Raw genomic sequence first — 16,217 nt, 5'->3', positions numbered from 1 at the left:
CTAATCGATCCAATTATAGAAAATAAAAATCTAGATTTCAAACTTTTGCTCTTCGTTGCAACACCACTGAGCCGAAGTGATTCTTTACACTTTTACAAAACGGTATCATCAAATAAACACCTACCTGAAAAGATTCACAGTGCTCGATACAACCATTGCTTCAGGCTGTTTATCACCACACAATAATGCTAAACTCACGCACTTTAATCTTTTGTAATTGTTCGTATCACTAGATTTTAAATAAACATATTGGAATACATTTAAAAATGTATCCTCAAACCGAACAAAAAATCACCTCGGCCCAAGACCTTCTAGCTGTACAGTGCTGCCAAAGGCCATAAGTCTTATTTTAGTATGAAGATAATCCTTCATCGTTAATAGGAAAACTGTCTAATACGTTGAAGCTATCATGTTATTTATAATTCTCTCGATTTCAAAAGGTGGAAAAGATATTGTATTTAAGTGTTTGGAAGAAATTTGGATGAGTAAATATATCTTCTCAACCAAATAAAAATGATTATGAATAATACCATCTGGCATCTTGTTGTCGTGGAACGTGCATATTTTTGTTTACGTCGCATTTTCTACCGTCCCGAGAGAGAGAATGAGAGTAAGATGTTGAGAGATTGAGTAAAATATTGCGTATGCCGAGGAGATTTGGGGTATGCCGGATAAGCAATCGCCTATGACTGAAAAGAGTGCTGCACCATGTTAATTTAAATCAAATAAAAGCTTTTTCAAGCTGTGTTTAGCAAGAATAACTATTTTTGAAGCAGAGGTGAACCCCATCGCAATATTACACGGCCCACAAAATTCAGAAAAGTTGCCCCTAGTCATAAATATCAATGAAATAATGCAGTCGTGCGCATGTTAGGCCGGGAATGGGGTGAGAAACCCTACGTTGGCAACATATGAAACTTAGCAAGTGAATAAATCGTCTTTATTGTGAAACAATTCGCTGCTTGCAAGAAAAAATATTAAGGAAATACTAAATCGTGGGAAATTCAATAACATATAATAATGAGCATTTTTATATATCAATAATGAGCATTTTTATTTTCTTTATAACTTTGCTTACGAAAATCCGATCGGTTCGCAACAACAATCGTCTCACAGATTTAGAAATATTCTACAAAGTCTTCGGGTTGATTATGTTTAGGGGTAGATCCTCCAGTGCCGGACACATAAGTCATTTAACAAACAAAAACTTTAACTATCCGGATTTTGTTTCCTTTTATACCATTCTAAGGGTCTGTCTCATTTGGAGAATTAAACTTAAGAGTGACAGTTCGAAAATTAAAAAAATCCCCCCGTTATAAGAATGGCTGGTGCTACCCAGCAATTCTAATAGGACATCGATGGAAAATGATTCGATATCTGTCAAAAGTAATCTTGCTCTGCGAGCAGGGTTATTCGATAATTATAGAAATGTCACTTTTAAGTTTAATTTCAGTTTAATTATCCAATTGAGACAGACCCTAACAGAACGTACCCTGCGTTGCTCGGGTTTTACGTTTAACGTTCGAAATGTCATTTTCTGCGTTGATTGCGAGCGACGCCGCACTCTAGATCATTTTTCGAGCGATCGCATTAGGTTTTCTCCAAACTCGCCCTAATATTGTATTTTGACAATTTTCCCAACTTTTACTTTAAAATTTTCTAACCTTTTGCATATAGAAACACAGCTGATCCCAATACGAATCGATTAGTGAGAAAATCTCGCAAATCGGCCATCCTCTTCGTGAGTTATATTCCCTCAAAGGAAGAATAGATAGAAGAAAGAAACACAAAATATGACTATTGACCATTGATGATTCATACAAACTATATTTGATCATTTGAACACGTTTTTCGACGATGAATTTTGGTGAAAAAATGTCTCCTAGTACCGGACGCGGACACTATTGCATCGATTGCATCATGTTCAAATGTGACTAAGTTCCTGTTACATGAGTAAAGACATCATTCAGAATAGTAATATTATTCGCGTGCTTTAAGTTGTAAATATTAAAAATTGTTAGTGGAGCTTATTTGACTCTTCAGCTAAATTTTTTACATCCTAATCCAAATGCCCACCTTTTCCAATGTTCTCTTCAATTTTTGTTTCTGCTACTCAGCAAGAAGAAACAATAGAATTGAAGTGAGTGTAACAAAACAGGTGTGAAGTATTTTTATTCAACTTTACATTTTGTACAAAGTTTATCACATGAAGATCTGATATTCTTTGCCATTAGAAGCCTTTTCAATAGCTTCCTTTTGTACTTAATAAGATGAAGGAGGGACCTCTGCAAGTAGTGTCGTTTTAAGAAGTGTCCGGTATTGGGAGGTGTCCGGCGCTGGGAGATCTCCCCCTAAATAGTTAATGACCCGCCTCACGAAACGATCTCTCACATACGGGGCGATTTCTATAGTAATTTCCATAAAAACTTCAAACTGCTCGTACTCAGTTATATTCTAACCAATTCAGTTGGAAATTTGGGAGGTACACCAAAACAGCAAATGTTATCGTTCAAGCATAAGGAAGCGCAAAAGTCAAATTTTCAATCATTCTAGGCTCTAACCAAAATAATTATCTTATGATCTGTTTTACGTAGTTTACGTCGGGCGGTCGTATCTTGTATATAACCCTTCCCATTTTTGTCTAAAATTGGAAATTATTTTGTTGGACATTTGTTGCAATGTCTCAATATTAGAAATTCTATGAAGTTCATTGGTACTATACCACGGAGGCAACTTCAGAATCATTTTCAAAATTTTATTTTGAATCCTCTGGAGTGCCTTCTTTCTGGTATTGCAGCAACTAGTCCATATTGGCACAGCATACAACATGGCAGGTCTAAAAATTTGTTTGTAAATCAAAAGTTTGTTCTTAAGACAAAGTTTTGATTTTCTGTTTATAAGTGGATATAGACACTTAATATATTTGTTACATTTGGCTTGAAGGCCTTCAGTGTGATTTTTAAAAGTTAATTTTTGATCTAGCAGAAGTCCGAAATATTTAGCTTCGCTAGACCAATTAATTGGAACCCCATTCATAGTGACAATATGTCTGCTAGAAGGTTTCAAATAAGAAGCTCTCGGCTTATGTGGGAAAATTATAAGCTTAGTTTTGGAAGCATTCGGGGAAATTTTCCATTTTTGCAAGTAAGTGGAGAAAATATCCAAACTTTTTTGCAATCTACTACAAATGACACGAAGGCTTCGCCCTTTGGCTGAGAGACCTGTGTCATCTGCAAACAAAGATTTTTGCAGGGGCGTCGCGTGGAATAATTGGGAACCTGTTCAAAACTGTTCATAATCAAATAACATTCTTATTAACCCTTCAGCACGTGCGCGGTCCTGAAACGCCCGTGCAGGCTCGCTCGTATGAGGTTTTTTCGTTAGTGTTGTACACTAGTGGTTTAAGAGGTGGGGCGCTAGCACGCTTTGTTTCAAGTGGTACCCTACCATATAACTATGACTGGCACTGGCGCCACCAGTGACCATCGGAAAAAAATCTTTATAAAGCTCACTTTTCGTTGTTGGCCGTTAGCAAGGGAAAAGCATCATGTAACCGGTTAAATTTTCATTGAAAAAGTGAGGTTATGCAGATCATTACACCTATATTTGAGCCACATATTAAACAAGATACAATTTTATTGCAGATTTATTAGTAAAACAATGTTCCACATGCAGATACATCCTCGAAATCTATGAACTTGAACAAACAGTATTGAAATAGAAGAGCAGTGCTAGTGACAACTCGGCCACGTAATATGCTGAAGACAATTAATCAACTACGTTCAAATAACAATGCTGAACCAAGGTGCTCCCCATGGACTCAGTCAAATATATACTGTTGTTACTACTGACATCCGCATCATGTGTAGTTTTGTATTCCGCGCATTCCATATTAGTTGAAGCGACAAAAGAGTCTGCACGCTTAAAGTAAATTACACATCGCATGAATAATTTTCACACATGACGATGATGACACGAGAGAATAGCAATCTGTGTGAAAATTATGTGTAAGACATGCATTGCACAGTCGCTGTGTAATGTCTTTTATTCTTTAATTATGTGTAAGAAATTTGGCTTCGAACTGTCAAGTCCATTTTGATCGCCATGATGGCGGTTGCGTCCGGCATGCATCGCAACGAAAATTACTTTTTCTGAGGATTTTCGTCATGTTTCGATACGATACAACTAAAATGTGCGACTATAAACATCGCACTTTAGTTTGGTCATATCGAAACAAATGGGGACTCCTATGAAATAGTATAAAAATGTTGTGATAATTTTCAATTTACATGAAAACATATAATTGAGTTTAGGTCCGTTTTTCGACCGCTGATCGAAAAAATGTGATCTATTCCCCCAAAGAGCTTTTTTGACCTTTCTAATGTGATTTTTTCAATATATTTTATAATGCACGAGAAAGGCATCATCACTGGTAGGTGGATTAATCTGGGTTTTTTGATAAGTATGTAGAAAATACCATCATCACCCGGGGCTTTCATATTTTTAAATTTTCTAGTAATAGATCTCACTTCATCCAAATTAGTTCCAAACGAAGGGTCAAAAACATTATCTTGATTGAGAATGTCTTCGAAGCTCCGTGTGACCTGATCCTCAATTGGACTAGTGAGACCTAGACTAAAATTATGGGCACTCTCGAACTGCTGAGCAAGTTTTTGAGCCTTTTCGCCATTTGTTAATAAAATTTGATTTCCCTCTTTAAGCGCTGGAATTGGCTTTTGAGGTTTTTTAAGAATTTTTGTTAATTTCCAAAAGGGTTTCGAACTGGGATCCAACTTCGAGACATTATTCTCAAAGTTGGTATTTCTCAGAATAGCGAAACGTTTTTTAATTTCATTTTGCAAATCTCGCCAAATAACTTTCAACGCGGGATCGCGAGTTCTTTGGTATTGCCTTCTTCTCACATTTTTAAGACGGATCAGTAGCTGAAGATCGTCGTCAATAATAATGGAGTTGAATTTAATTTCACATTTAGGAATTGCAATGCCTCTGGCTTCGACAATTAAATTTGTCAAAGATACGAGAGCATTATCAATATCACTTTTGGTATCGAGAGGAATATCAACATCAAAATTTCTATCGATATACGTTTTATATAAATCCCAATCAGCTCTATGATAATTAAAAGTAGAGCTGATTGGATTATAAATGGCTTCTTGTGAGATTTCAAACGTCACAGGAAGGTGATCAACGCGAATACAACGTGCCCACACATCATCTATTCATCGACTTCAAAGCCGCATATGATACAATCGATCGGGACCAGCTATGGCAGCTAATGCACGAACACGGTTTTCCGGATAAACTGACACGGTTGATCAAAGCGACGATGGATCGGGTGATGTGCGTTGTTCGAGTTTCAGGGGCATTCTCGAGTCCCTTCGAAACCCGCAGAGGGTTACGGCAAGGTGATGGTCTTTCGTGTTTGCTATTCAACATCGCTTTGGAAGGTGTAATACGAAGAGCAGGGATTAACACGAGTGGTACGATTTTTAATAAGTCTGTCCAGTTATTTGGTTTCGCTAACGACATAGATATTATGGCACGTAACTTCGAAAAGATGGAGGAAGCCTACATCAGACTGAAGAGGGAAGCTAAGCGGATCGGACTAGTCAACAACACGTCGAAGACGAAGTACATGATAGGAAGAGGTTCAAGAGAAGACAATGTGAGCCACCCACCGCGAGTTTGCATCGGTGGTGACGAAATCGAGGTGGTAGAAGAATTTGTGTACTTGGGCTCACTGGTGACTGCCGAAAATGACACCAGCAGAGAAATTCGGAGACGCATAGTGGCTGGAAATCGTACGTACTTTGGACTCCGCAAGACGCTCCGATCGAATAGAGTTCGCCGCCGTACCAAACTGACAATCTACAAAACGCTAATTAGACCGGTAGTCCTCTACGGACACGAGACCTGGACGATGCTCGTGGAGAACCAACGCGCACTGGGAGTTTTCGAAAGGAAAGTGCTGCGTACCATCTATGGTGGGGTGCAGATGGCGGACGGTACGTGGAGGAGGCGAATGTACCACGAATTGCATCAGCTGTTGGGAGAACCATCCATCGTTCACACCGCGAAAATCGGACGACTGCGATGGGCCGGGCACGTAGCCAGAATGTCGGACAGTAACCCGGTGAAAATGGTTCTCGACAACGATCCGACGGGCACAAGAAGGCGAGGTGCGCAGCGGGCAAGGTGGATCGATCAGGTGGAAGATGACTTGCGGACCCTCCGTAGACTGCGTGGTTGGCGACGTGTAGCCATGGACCGAGCCGAATGGAGAAGACTCTTATATACCGCACAGGCCACTTCGGCCTTAGTTTGAATAAATAAATAATAGGAAGGTGATCAGAGTCAAAATCAGCATGAGTTACCAATTGGCCACACAGCTGACTTGAATCCGTTAAAACCAAATCAATTGTCGAAGGATTTCGAGTGGATGAAAAACAAGTTGGTCCATTGGGATATTGAATAGTATAATATCCCGCAGAACAATCTTCAAATAAAATTTTACCATTGGAATTGCTTTGAGCATTATTCCATGAACGGTGTTTGGCATTGAAGTCACCAATTACGAAGAATTTTGATTTGTTGCGAGTCAGAATTTGAAGATCAGCTTTCAACAAATTCTTTTGCTGCCCATTGCATTGAAAAGGCAAGTAGGCTGCAATGAAGGAAAATTGTCCAAAATTTGTTTCAACAGAAACTCCCAAGGTTTCAAAAACTTTGGTTTCGAACGAAGAAAATAATGTATGTTTGATACGTCTATTAATGACAATGGCGACCCCACCACAGGCGCTGTCAAGACGATCATTTCTGTAGATAAAATAATTTGGATCTCGTTTAATGGAGAGTCCTGGTTTTAAATAGGTTTCAGTTATAATGGCAATATGCACATTATGAACTGTTAGGAAGTTGAATAATTCATCTTCCTTACCCTTTAGAGAGCGGGCATTCCAATTTAGAACTTTCACACAATTATTTGGATCCATTGAAACGGAGTCCGATAACAATTTTTTGTTTGTACTTTATACCAACCTGAACAGCTTCAGGAATGGTATTTGCCAGAGTCTATTATATAGAGTTGCGCAAAGAGGATCTTCTTACACTTATTCTGAATGATCTTCTTGTTATTCTGTTTGCAACTTTTATTTTTGTTCAACCCTCAAAGTGACTTCACGGGAGTGTTCACTGCTAAAGCTTTTTAATTCGATAAACAAAGTCACCCACAGAGAGCAAACACGTGATTTTTTTGTTGCTACTTTATTGGTGGGTGTATTGAAGTTTTTTGAAGCTGTTTCTAGAACAAATCTAATACATTTCAATTCATGCGTTTTAATTCGTCATAATAATCGTTAGGCGATGACAATACTTCCGCCTTACCAACAAGCATTTGTTTACTTTGCTCGATAGGTAGACGGTTTGACAGTTCAATAGGTAGATTTGGCTTCACTCTTTGCGTAACTCTATATATAATAGACTCTGGTATTTGCTTTGAACATTGCATCAATCATGTGTTGCAATTGTTCAGTTAAAAAATCAAAATCGGAAGCAGTCAACATGACCGTTATTTTCCGTTGGGACATGGGTATAAACCTCATTTTGAGAAGAGAAATTTTGTCTACCAGCAGCGATGTTTGCATATGTAGGTACATTCGAAAAATTGGAATTTACTGAACTGCTTGCTACCCGTTGACGAGCCCCCACAATTTGCGCACTTAAATTTATTGGAATCTTCTCTCACAGGACATGCGTCCTTAGCGTGAGAGGTTCCACCACAAATCATGCATTTAGCATCCATGTGACAATGTTTGGTTCCATGTCCCCACTTTTGGCACTTACGGCACTGGGTGGGGTTTTGGAAATTTCCCCCAGGCCTGCGGAAATGTTCCCATGTAACACGGACATGAGACATAATACAGGCCTTTTCCAAACTTTTCATATTATTTAGTTCACTTTTGTTAAAATGAACTAAATAAAATTCTTGAGAAATGCCCCTCTGAGAAGTACCAGAGTGGGATTTCTTTTTCATCTTAATTACTTGGACTGGTGAAAATCCAAGTAATTGAGAAATTTCAATTTTAATCTCATCCAGTGATTTGTCATCACTGGGGAGACCTTTCAAAACGACTTTGAACAATCGCTCAGTTTTGTCGTCGTATGTGAAGAATTTATGGCGCTTCTCAGTTAAATATTGAAGAAGACGTTTGCGATCGTCAAAGGATCCCGGCAAAACGCGGCAGTCACCCTTCCTAGCAATCTGAAATGAAACCTTGATCCCCTGAAGGTTACTCAAGATTTCATTCCGAAAGCCAGAAAACTCGGCAACAGATACCACAATTGGCGGAATCCTTTGTTTCTTCGCATGAATCGAATCACCTGGGCTAAAGGTAGATTCGATTTGCTCAATTTCATCATTAATCAAATCGAACTGATTGCTCAGTTCGATAGGAGAAGAAACAATGTCAACATTAGATTTAGAAGGAATATCTGAAGTCTCCAGCTTCCTTCTATTTTTTCCGCGCTTGGGCAGTACGGTCTTGAAACCTTGTTTCTTTGAAGGAAGTGGAGAATTTAGAGACTCCCCCTTCCTCTTGTTTTTATTAATACTCATTGCTGAGCGTGGAGACGTGACCTTCTAAGAGGTTTTTTCCAAGAACGGTGTCCCTGCAGGATTACCACCGCTTGTCGGAATTTTACTACCGCAAACGGGTCCAACGTAAAACGAAGGCACGGGTCCTTGCAAAGATCGTAACGGGATCAGTGGGTACAAATAGCGCTGAGAAGCACTGTTGAAATTAAAATAGCTTCGGGTAGTATTAAAAACTTCCTTCCGCAAAGAGAGAAAGAACCGCACAGCACGAAAGCACGATGCGGTCTGCCTCGCTTCGTTTCGTTTCGGTACGATGCGTCGTTATACACATCTTATAGCCGTGGACCATAAGGCCCGTAACTAACATCATTCTGATGCCCGCGTTAGGAATGTATGAACGGGATTGGTAACATCTGAAATTTCTACTTGCTTTGACCAGAGTTGACATTTTCACTAGCTTATCGTTAATAATGAAGTTTCAGTGAAAACGGCAAATTACTGGAGAGTGTCCGTAGACCTGTGCGCCAAAGTATTTGTGAACAGTGGCGGCGTAAGGCCATTTTTACACCGGCGGCGGTGGCGTCATGCCGTAGGCAATGTTCAGCGGCGTAAATCGGCGTGAAGAATTTTGAGCTGAGAAAAAAAGTTACACCGCAAGGCATGCTTTTTATGAATTTTAGGGTTTTTTGTACCATTGCTAGCTACAGTTAGAATAACGAGGTGAACATCTTAATAGCTTAATCTTGTATCTCCACAGCAAAAGTTTACATTACATCCTCCACTAGGGCATTGCAGCATCACAGCATATAAGTTCATTGGAATGTAATTCGGAAATAAATCAATAAATTTATTTGGAAATTATTCAAGATATTTCTCAGAAAATTCGAAAAAGGAATTCTAATAATTAATATAGAATTTCTCTAATGAAGTCATTCAGAACTTCCCTTGAATATTTTTTTGGGTCCCTTGAATATTTATTTGGGTCTTTCTTCGGAAATTTGTCCAGAAATTTATCCAAAGGTTCCTTCAGGAATTTCCTTAGAAATTACTTTGGGGATTGATTCGTAAATTCCTTTATTGCTTCCTATTCTTTTGGGACTTCAAAAATTCATTCGAATTTTTTTTGGGAATTATTAATTAGAAATACCCATGAAAATCTTTCATGAATTTCTATAGGACACTGTTTTAGGAAACATTCAGAAATCCCTTCAAAAGAAAACCTTCGGATTTTTTTAAACCGTTGTTTGAGTGTTTTTTAATTGAAAATAAGTTTAACGCTCAAATACCTTTTTCTTCGAAAAATCTTTAAAAATTCCTCCAAATTAGAATTAGTCCCACACGCAGAGAAATGTTTTTTAAACTCAATGATATTATGTATAAAAACAACAAAAATAATTATTGTTCCCCGGCTAATAATTTTATTTGTTGAATTCAACAAAAAACAGATTTAATTAGACGAAAAATATTGTTGTTTCTACAATGTTCCAAAACAGCACTCAAAATAAAAATTGTTGAATTTACAATATATTTTTTTGTTTGTACAAAAAATATTTTTAAACCAAAAAGAAAAATTTTTGCTTTCAACAATATTTTTCTTAAATTAAAAAAAAACAAAAATATTGTAATCAAAAATTTATTTTGAATGTTATATTAAATTTCTTGTGATTATCAATTATTTTAATTTTTGATTAGGTGTCGCGTGGAAAATAAAACTACAATAATTATATTTGTAATTTTTTCATATATTTACTTCACAAACTAGTTTATAATATACTGTATTATTTATACTGGATTGCAGTAGAAACAAAAATTAAAATTTTTGAATTAAATATATTTCAGGTTTGATTTTAAAGATAAAATATTTGAGTTTAAAAAATATTTCAATAATTTTATTTTTTAGTTCAAAAAGGTAGATTGTCTCTGCGTGCAGAATTATTCCTGCAGGAATTTTGTGTGGTTTACTAAAGGAATTTCTTATGGAATTCCAGGAGGAAGTTCCAAAAGAATTAATGAAAAAAAATAAAAGGATCGGAAATTTCTCCAGGAATTCCTTCAAAAACCTCCAAAAATGAAACCGTTTTTTTTTTCGAAATTTCCCTCAGGAATTGCAAGGTCTCAAGTAGTGACCTTAAGAAATTTTTTAATGAAATCTTCTGGAAATCTCTTCAAAAAATCATCTAAGATTAATTCTGATAATTCCATCAGGAATTCCTTCAGAAATACTTTTTGGAATACACTTCTAGTACACTTCCCCACAGTTGCAATGGATTTGACGTGCCGTTCCTCAAAAAACCGTCTCTCGGAAAGCTCAAAAAGGATATATTTATTAGTCTGTTTGGATTACACGGTTGAAAGGAGATTCTCTCTATCCCGCGGGCTCTGCGTAAGTGTCGCTGCTTACGAGTCCGCCACCTTCGTTTTTTTTTGCAGAGCAAGACTCAAGCCAGGATGGTGGATAGCTACGTACATACAAACTTCTTCTTCTTCTTCTTCTTATTGGCATTACATCACCACACTGGGACAGAGCCGCCTCGCAGCTTAGTGTTCATTAAGCACTTCCATAGTTATTAATTGCGAGGTTTCTAAGCCAGGTTACCATTTTTGCATTCGTATATCATGAGGCTAGGACGATGATACTTTTATGCCCAAAGAAGTCGAGACAATTTCCAATCTGAAAATTGCCTAGACCGGCACCGGGAATCGAACCCAGCCACCCTCAGCATGGTCTTGCTTTGTAGCCGCGCGTCTTACCGCACGGCTAAGGAAGGCCCCAAACATTCAAACATACTTTTAAAAATTCCTACAAAATTCCTCCGGAAATTATTTTAACAATTCTACTGGAACATTTCCAGGTATTCCATTCCCTCGGAAATTCATCTGGTAATTCCTTCGGGATTTCCTCCGCCATTTCGTTCCAAAATTCTAGGACGAATTTTCCTATATCAGATATAATTTTCAAAGGAACTCCTGAAGGAATTACCGACATTCTTAAATTTCTTAATGAATTTCTTTGGACATTTCTCCAAGAGTTCCTTCGGAATTTTCTCCTAGAGTTCTTTCAGAAAGTCCTCCAGAAATTACTACAGAGATAGATTCGGAAATTCCTCAAAAATAATAAAATAATTTGTTTGGACATTCCTCCAAGAATTCCTTTGAAATTTTCTCCAGGGATTTCTTCAATTTCTTCAGGATTTAGATCAATTCTGGCAATTTAAGTACAAAGAGGTGCGAAAGAAATGTTCGATTTGGTGGGTCACATACCCCATCGTATTCCAGCTCCAGAAGCCAAGTTACCACTTTTGCATTCGCATTTCACGAGGCTAGCACAATGATACTCCGTGCCCAGGAAAGTTTAAAAAATCTTACCAGACTGGGAATCCAAATCCAACATTCATACTGTTGACTTAGCCGGATATATAAGCACTAGATCAATTAGGATATGTAACAGTCAAACCTTTGAAAAGATGATGAACCACCCAATGCAACCAGAATGAGGTTATTCCACATGAAGTTACATATGAGATTAGAAGTTCATCGCTACGCTCATTGATTTGTAGGTCTGTAGCCAAGAAGTTCTTGGATGACCTAACATTTAACACGCCAATGCGGGTAAAAGTGACAGAGATGAAAGCAAACAAATCTGCTAAAGGTGATTAAAATAATGTGTAGCTATTTAATGAATGCCTGCTAGGTTGCATTGGTTCGGCAGATGCAAATCCTGTTAATTTTGTGATGACCAATCATCGGCGTGAAATACGGAAACCGGCGGCGTGGAGCCAACCGGCACGCCGAAGATACCTTTAGCGGCGTCGGTGTACGTTAAAAAGTATCGGTGGCGGCGGCGGCGCACAGGTCTATGTCCTAGTCGATTAATGTAAAATCTTCAAAATCCATCGAAAGATAAAGGCGCTAGTATCGTTCGAAATCTTCCCTTTCCGAAAATTTAAATGACACCCAGTATAGTAAAGAAAGACGTAAGTCATACGTCAAAAACGCCACAAATGACTGACTTATCATAATATCGTAGTATTCTAGCTTCTATGACCATGTAATCATGCAAATATGTAAAAAACTTTAACGCCGTTAAAGCGACGAACTCACTCCTATTTTGTGACCAAATAATCTCGGAATTTCCCCAATGAGCATTGTGAATACAAATTTACTAGCTTTATGTACCCGGCCTTGCTCGGAGTTGCCAGTTTGGTTTGCAGTTCTTTTTCACAATCGGAAAATAATAAAACCAATTGGTTAACAGGGTAATTGTGTTTAGTTGTTGATACTTCATCATTTGATTAAAAGAAGGCTTTTGGAAATATTGACTGATTTTGAAGAAGGGATTGTGGGTTTGAATAGTCTTATTTCTAAAGAAGGGAAATCATCCACCAATGTCTTATTCCGAGCCAGCGCATTTTTTTAAAGAAGAGATCACACCCACCATTGCCTTATTCCGAGAAAATGCATACTTTTAAAGGAGCAATCACATCCACCATCCAGAAGGAAACACATTATTCATTGCTTTTCACTGGGCAAACTATGATTCCGATGAAGGGTAACAATTATCATTGCTTTATACCCAGCAAATGCATGCTTTATATGATTTTTTTTTCTGATGATGTTCAGTATTATCCCAAATTCACTTCATGTTAAATGACCTTAGGCCAAATAGTGTTATGTTAATGGCCTGCTTCATTCAGGGTTATGTCATTTTTAGGGAAATGTTATTGTCGAGGATTTGCTATTTTTGAAGAATTGTTTTCGGAGCATTGTACAATGTCAAAGAACCTCGGATGAACTAAATAAGAGGGATTTTAAATTAAGTCGTTTTCTATACAATACCCAACCCCAACATTCTCCCGCATTTCAAATACTCCTCCCAGCCTCTCTAAAATAATTTCCTTTGGGTAAACAATACGTGTTTAAATATTTGGTTTGAATTCACCCATGCGATAGAAAGGTATACTAAACTGTTCGTTTAATAAATATGCCCTCTCTCGTTCAGCTATGACAGTCCTTCCTAGCCTGATATAGTCTTCCTTAGACAGAGAATATGGGTTCCAAATTTGGTGGACATCGGTAAATGGGTTCAGAAGTTATGCTGAATTGATCGCTAACTAAACAATACCCCTCTCTCACAACCACCCCATTTTAAAAGGACCTACCAATATCCACTAAGATCGGTTCCTTAGGACAGACAATATTTGATACAAATTTGGTTCAAATCGGTCATGGGGCTCAAGACTTACATTAAGTTGATCGATTGGTAAACAATACCCCTCCCCACATACCATCTCTTATTTCCAAAGCGCATGCCTAACCTCTATCGTCGTCTCCTTAAGATAAAGAATGTGTGTTCCAAATTTGGTTGAAATCGGCTAAGGGGTTCAGAAGTTACACTGAGTTGATCGATAACTTAGCAATATCCCTCCCCCTTTTCCGAAGAGCATCCCTAACCCCCTATCGTCGCCTCCTCCTAAAGAATGTTTGTTCCAATCGGCCAAGGGGTTCAGGAGGTAAACTGAGTTGATAAGTAACTAAGCAATACCGCTACCCCAACCCTCCTCCTTTTTCAAAGAGCATCCCTAACCCCCCCTATCGTCGTCTTCTTAAGATAAAGAATGTTTGTTTCATATTTGGTTGAAATCGACCAATGGGTTCAGAAGTTACACTGAGTTGATCGATAACTTTCCCCCTTACCATACCCCTTTTCCAAAGAGCATCCCTAACCACCCTATCGTCGTCTCCTTAAGATAAAGAATGTGTGTTCCAAATTTGGTAGAGATCGGCCAAGGGGTTCAGAAGGTACACTGAGTTGATCGATGACTAAGCAATACCCCTCCCCGCACACCCTCCCCCTTTTCCAAACAACATCCCTAACCGACCTATCGTCGTCTCCTTAAGGTAAAGAATGTGTGTTTAAATTTGGTTGAGATCGGCCACGGGGTTCAGAAGGTACACTGAGTTGATCGATTACTAAACAATACCCCTCCCCCCACACCCTCCCCCTTTTTCAAAACAACATCCATAACCACCCTATCGTCGTCTCCTTAAGATAAAGAATGAGTGTTCCAAATTTGGTTGAAATCGGTCAATGCGTTCAGAAGTTATGCTGGAACATACATACAAACATACATACAAACATACAAACATTGAGTTTTATATATATAGATAGATAGATAGATAGATAGATAGATAGATAGATAGATAGATTGTCGACCAGTGTAACAGCGTTCTCCGTTCACAAGGCCGGCTGGTACTGAGAGTCTTGGTTTGCAAGAATCGATCAAGTTCGTGGTAGAATCGCAACGATTGCGCTGCCGTCAAAAGCATATTTGTCCCATGTTTGCTGGGATTTCCTATGCACATGGGACAGTTATGTGTATAACGGCAGTGCGTGTCTATGGAACCTAGTTGCTGGAAAAGATATTTCCATGTCGATTAGGTGGACGGCTTGAATCAAAATATGGCAAAATAATTTGGTTTTCTGAGTGGCAAAGGAACGATTGTCTGTTTTGCTTCGCTCATGTGTGAGCTCCCATATTTATAATTTTTGAAAACGTCAAAAACAAGGGCATGTCATTTTTTTTTATTCTTGTTTGATTTCGGAAACCATTTATAGAATTAAATACACTTGGGATGTAATTGCACATTTAAACCACTTGTGACAATTGTGGCAGAGGTTTAACGGCAGTTTATCTGAAAAAAAAAAAAAACAGATCAATCTACCTAGCGTTGGTGTGGCCTTTCTCGCGCATTTAAAAAAATAAGAAAACACATAAGAGGTTGAAAAAGCACTTTAGGGGGATAGATTTTATTTTTTTCCATCAATTCATATCCATTTGCGGTCATTTAAATGCATTGCTGCAATCCCCGAATTTTTTTTTCTTTTTTGGATTTTTTTTTGCCAAAGGGACAACAAGTTTTTTTTAATAACTTTGGAACGCAATGACCGATCGGGCCAATTCAATAGGAAACAACTAGACCGCAATCCGCGTCGATTGCAACCTGTTGCGAGCAAATCGGATAATGCTAAGTACCAAAAAGTGTGGCTCACATTTTTGTACACATACACACACATACAGACATCACCTCAATTCGTCGAGCTGAGTCGATTGGTATATAACACTATGGGTCTCCAAGCCTTCTATCAAAAGTTCGGTTTTGGAGTGATCCTGTAGCCTTTACGTATAGTTTTTATACGAGAAAAGCATAACAATACAAGATACTTTAAACAATTTGTTTACTTGGACAAAATTGTAATGTTTCCGCTTCAACTAACACTCAATGTTTTCCAAATACCTACATGTTCAATTTGCCTCGAAATGTACCTTCGGGAAGTTGATTGTGTATCTGCCACGAAAGAGCCTGCAAAAAATCAACTTTATGGCTAAGCACCGTTTCACTCATTTGTCAAAAAAAAAATCGCTCCGAACAGCCTTTGAAATCAATTTTGAGGCAATTATTTTTTGCACACGCTGCTCATTGTGCTATGCGACGAACGTCAATTCACTGTTTTTACAAGAGAACAAAAGAAACCCTACGATGATTCACTTGAATGATTCAACTCAGCTATGAACTTTTCGGTGCTGAGTTGGATGCATTTCAA

The 16,217-nt window shown here is 38.1% G+C and overlaps 1 protein-coding gene across 1 annotated transcript in view; it reads left to right on the top strand.

The window, feature by feature from the left end:
• The window catches only part of LOC134227035 (kinesin-like protein KIF3A), a 112,991-nt gene that overhangs the window by 45,384 nt on the left and 51,390 nt on the right, over positions 1-16,217 (top strand). The gene's annotated exons all lie outside the window — the stretch shown is intronic.

This window comes from Armigeres subalbatus, chromosome 3, assembly GCF_024139115.2.
Source record: "Armigeres subalbatus isolate Guangzhou_Male chromosome 3, GZ_Asu_2, whole genome shotgun sequence".
Lineage (NCBI taxonomy): Eukaryota > Metazoa > Arthropoda > Insecta > Diptera > Culicidae > Armigeres > Armigeres subalbatus.
The sequence above is the reverse complement of the archived record's forward strand: the minus strand, read 5'-3'. Positions and strand labels throughout refer to the sequence as shown.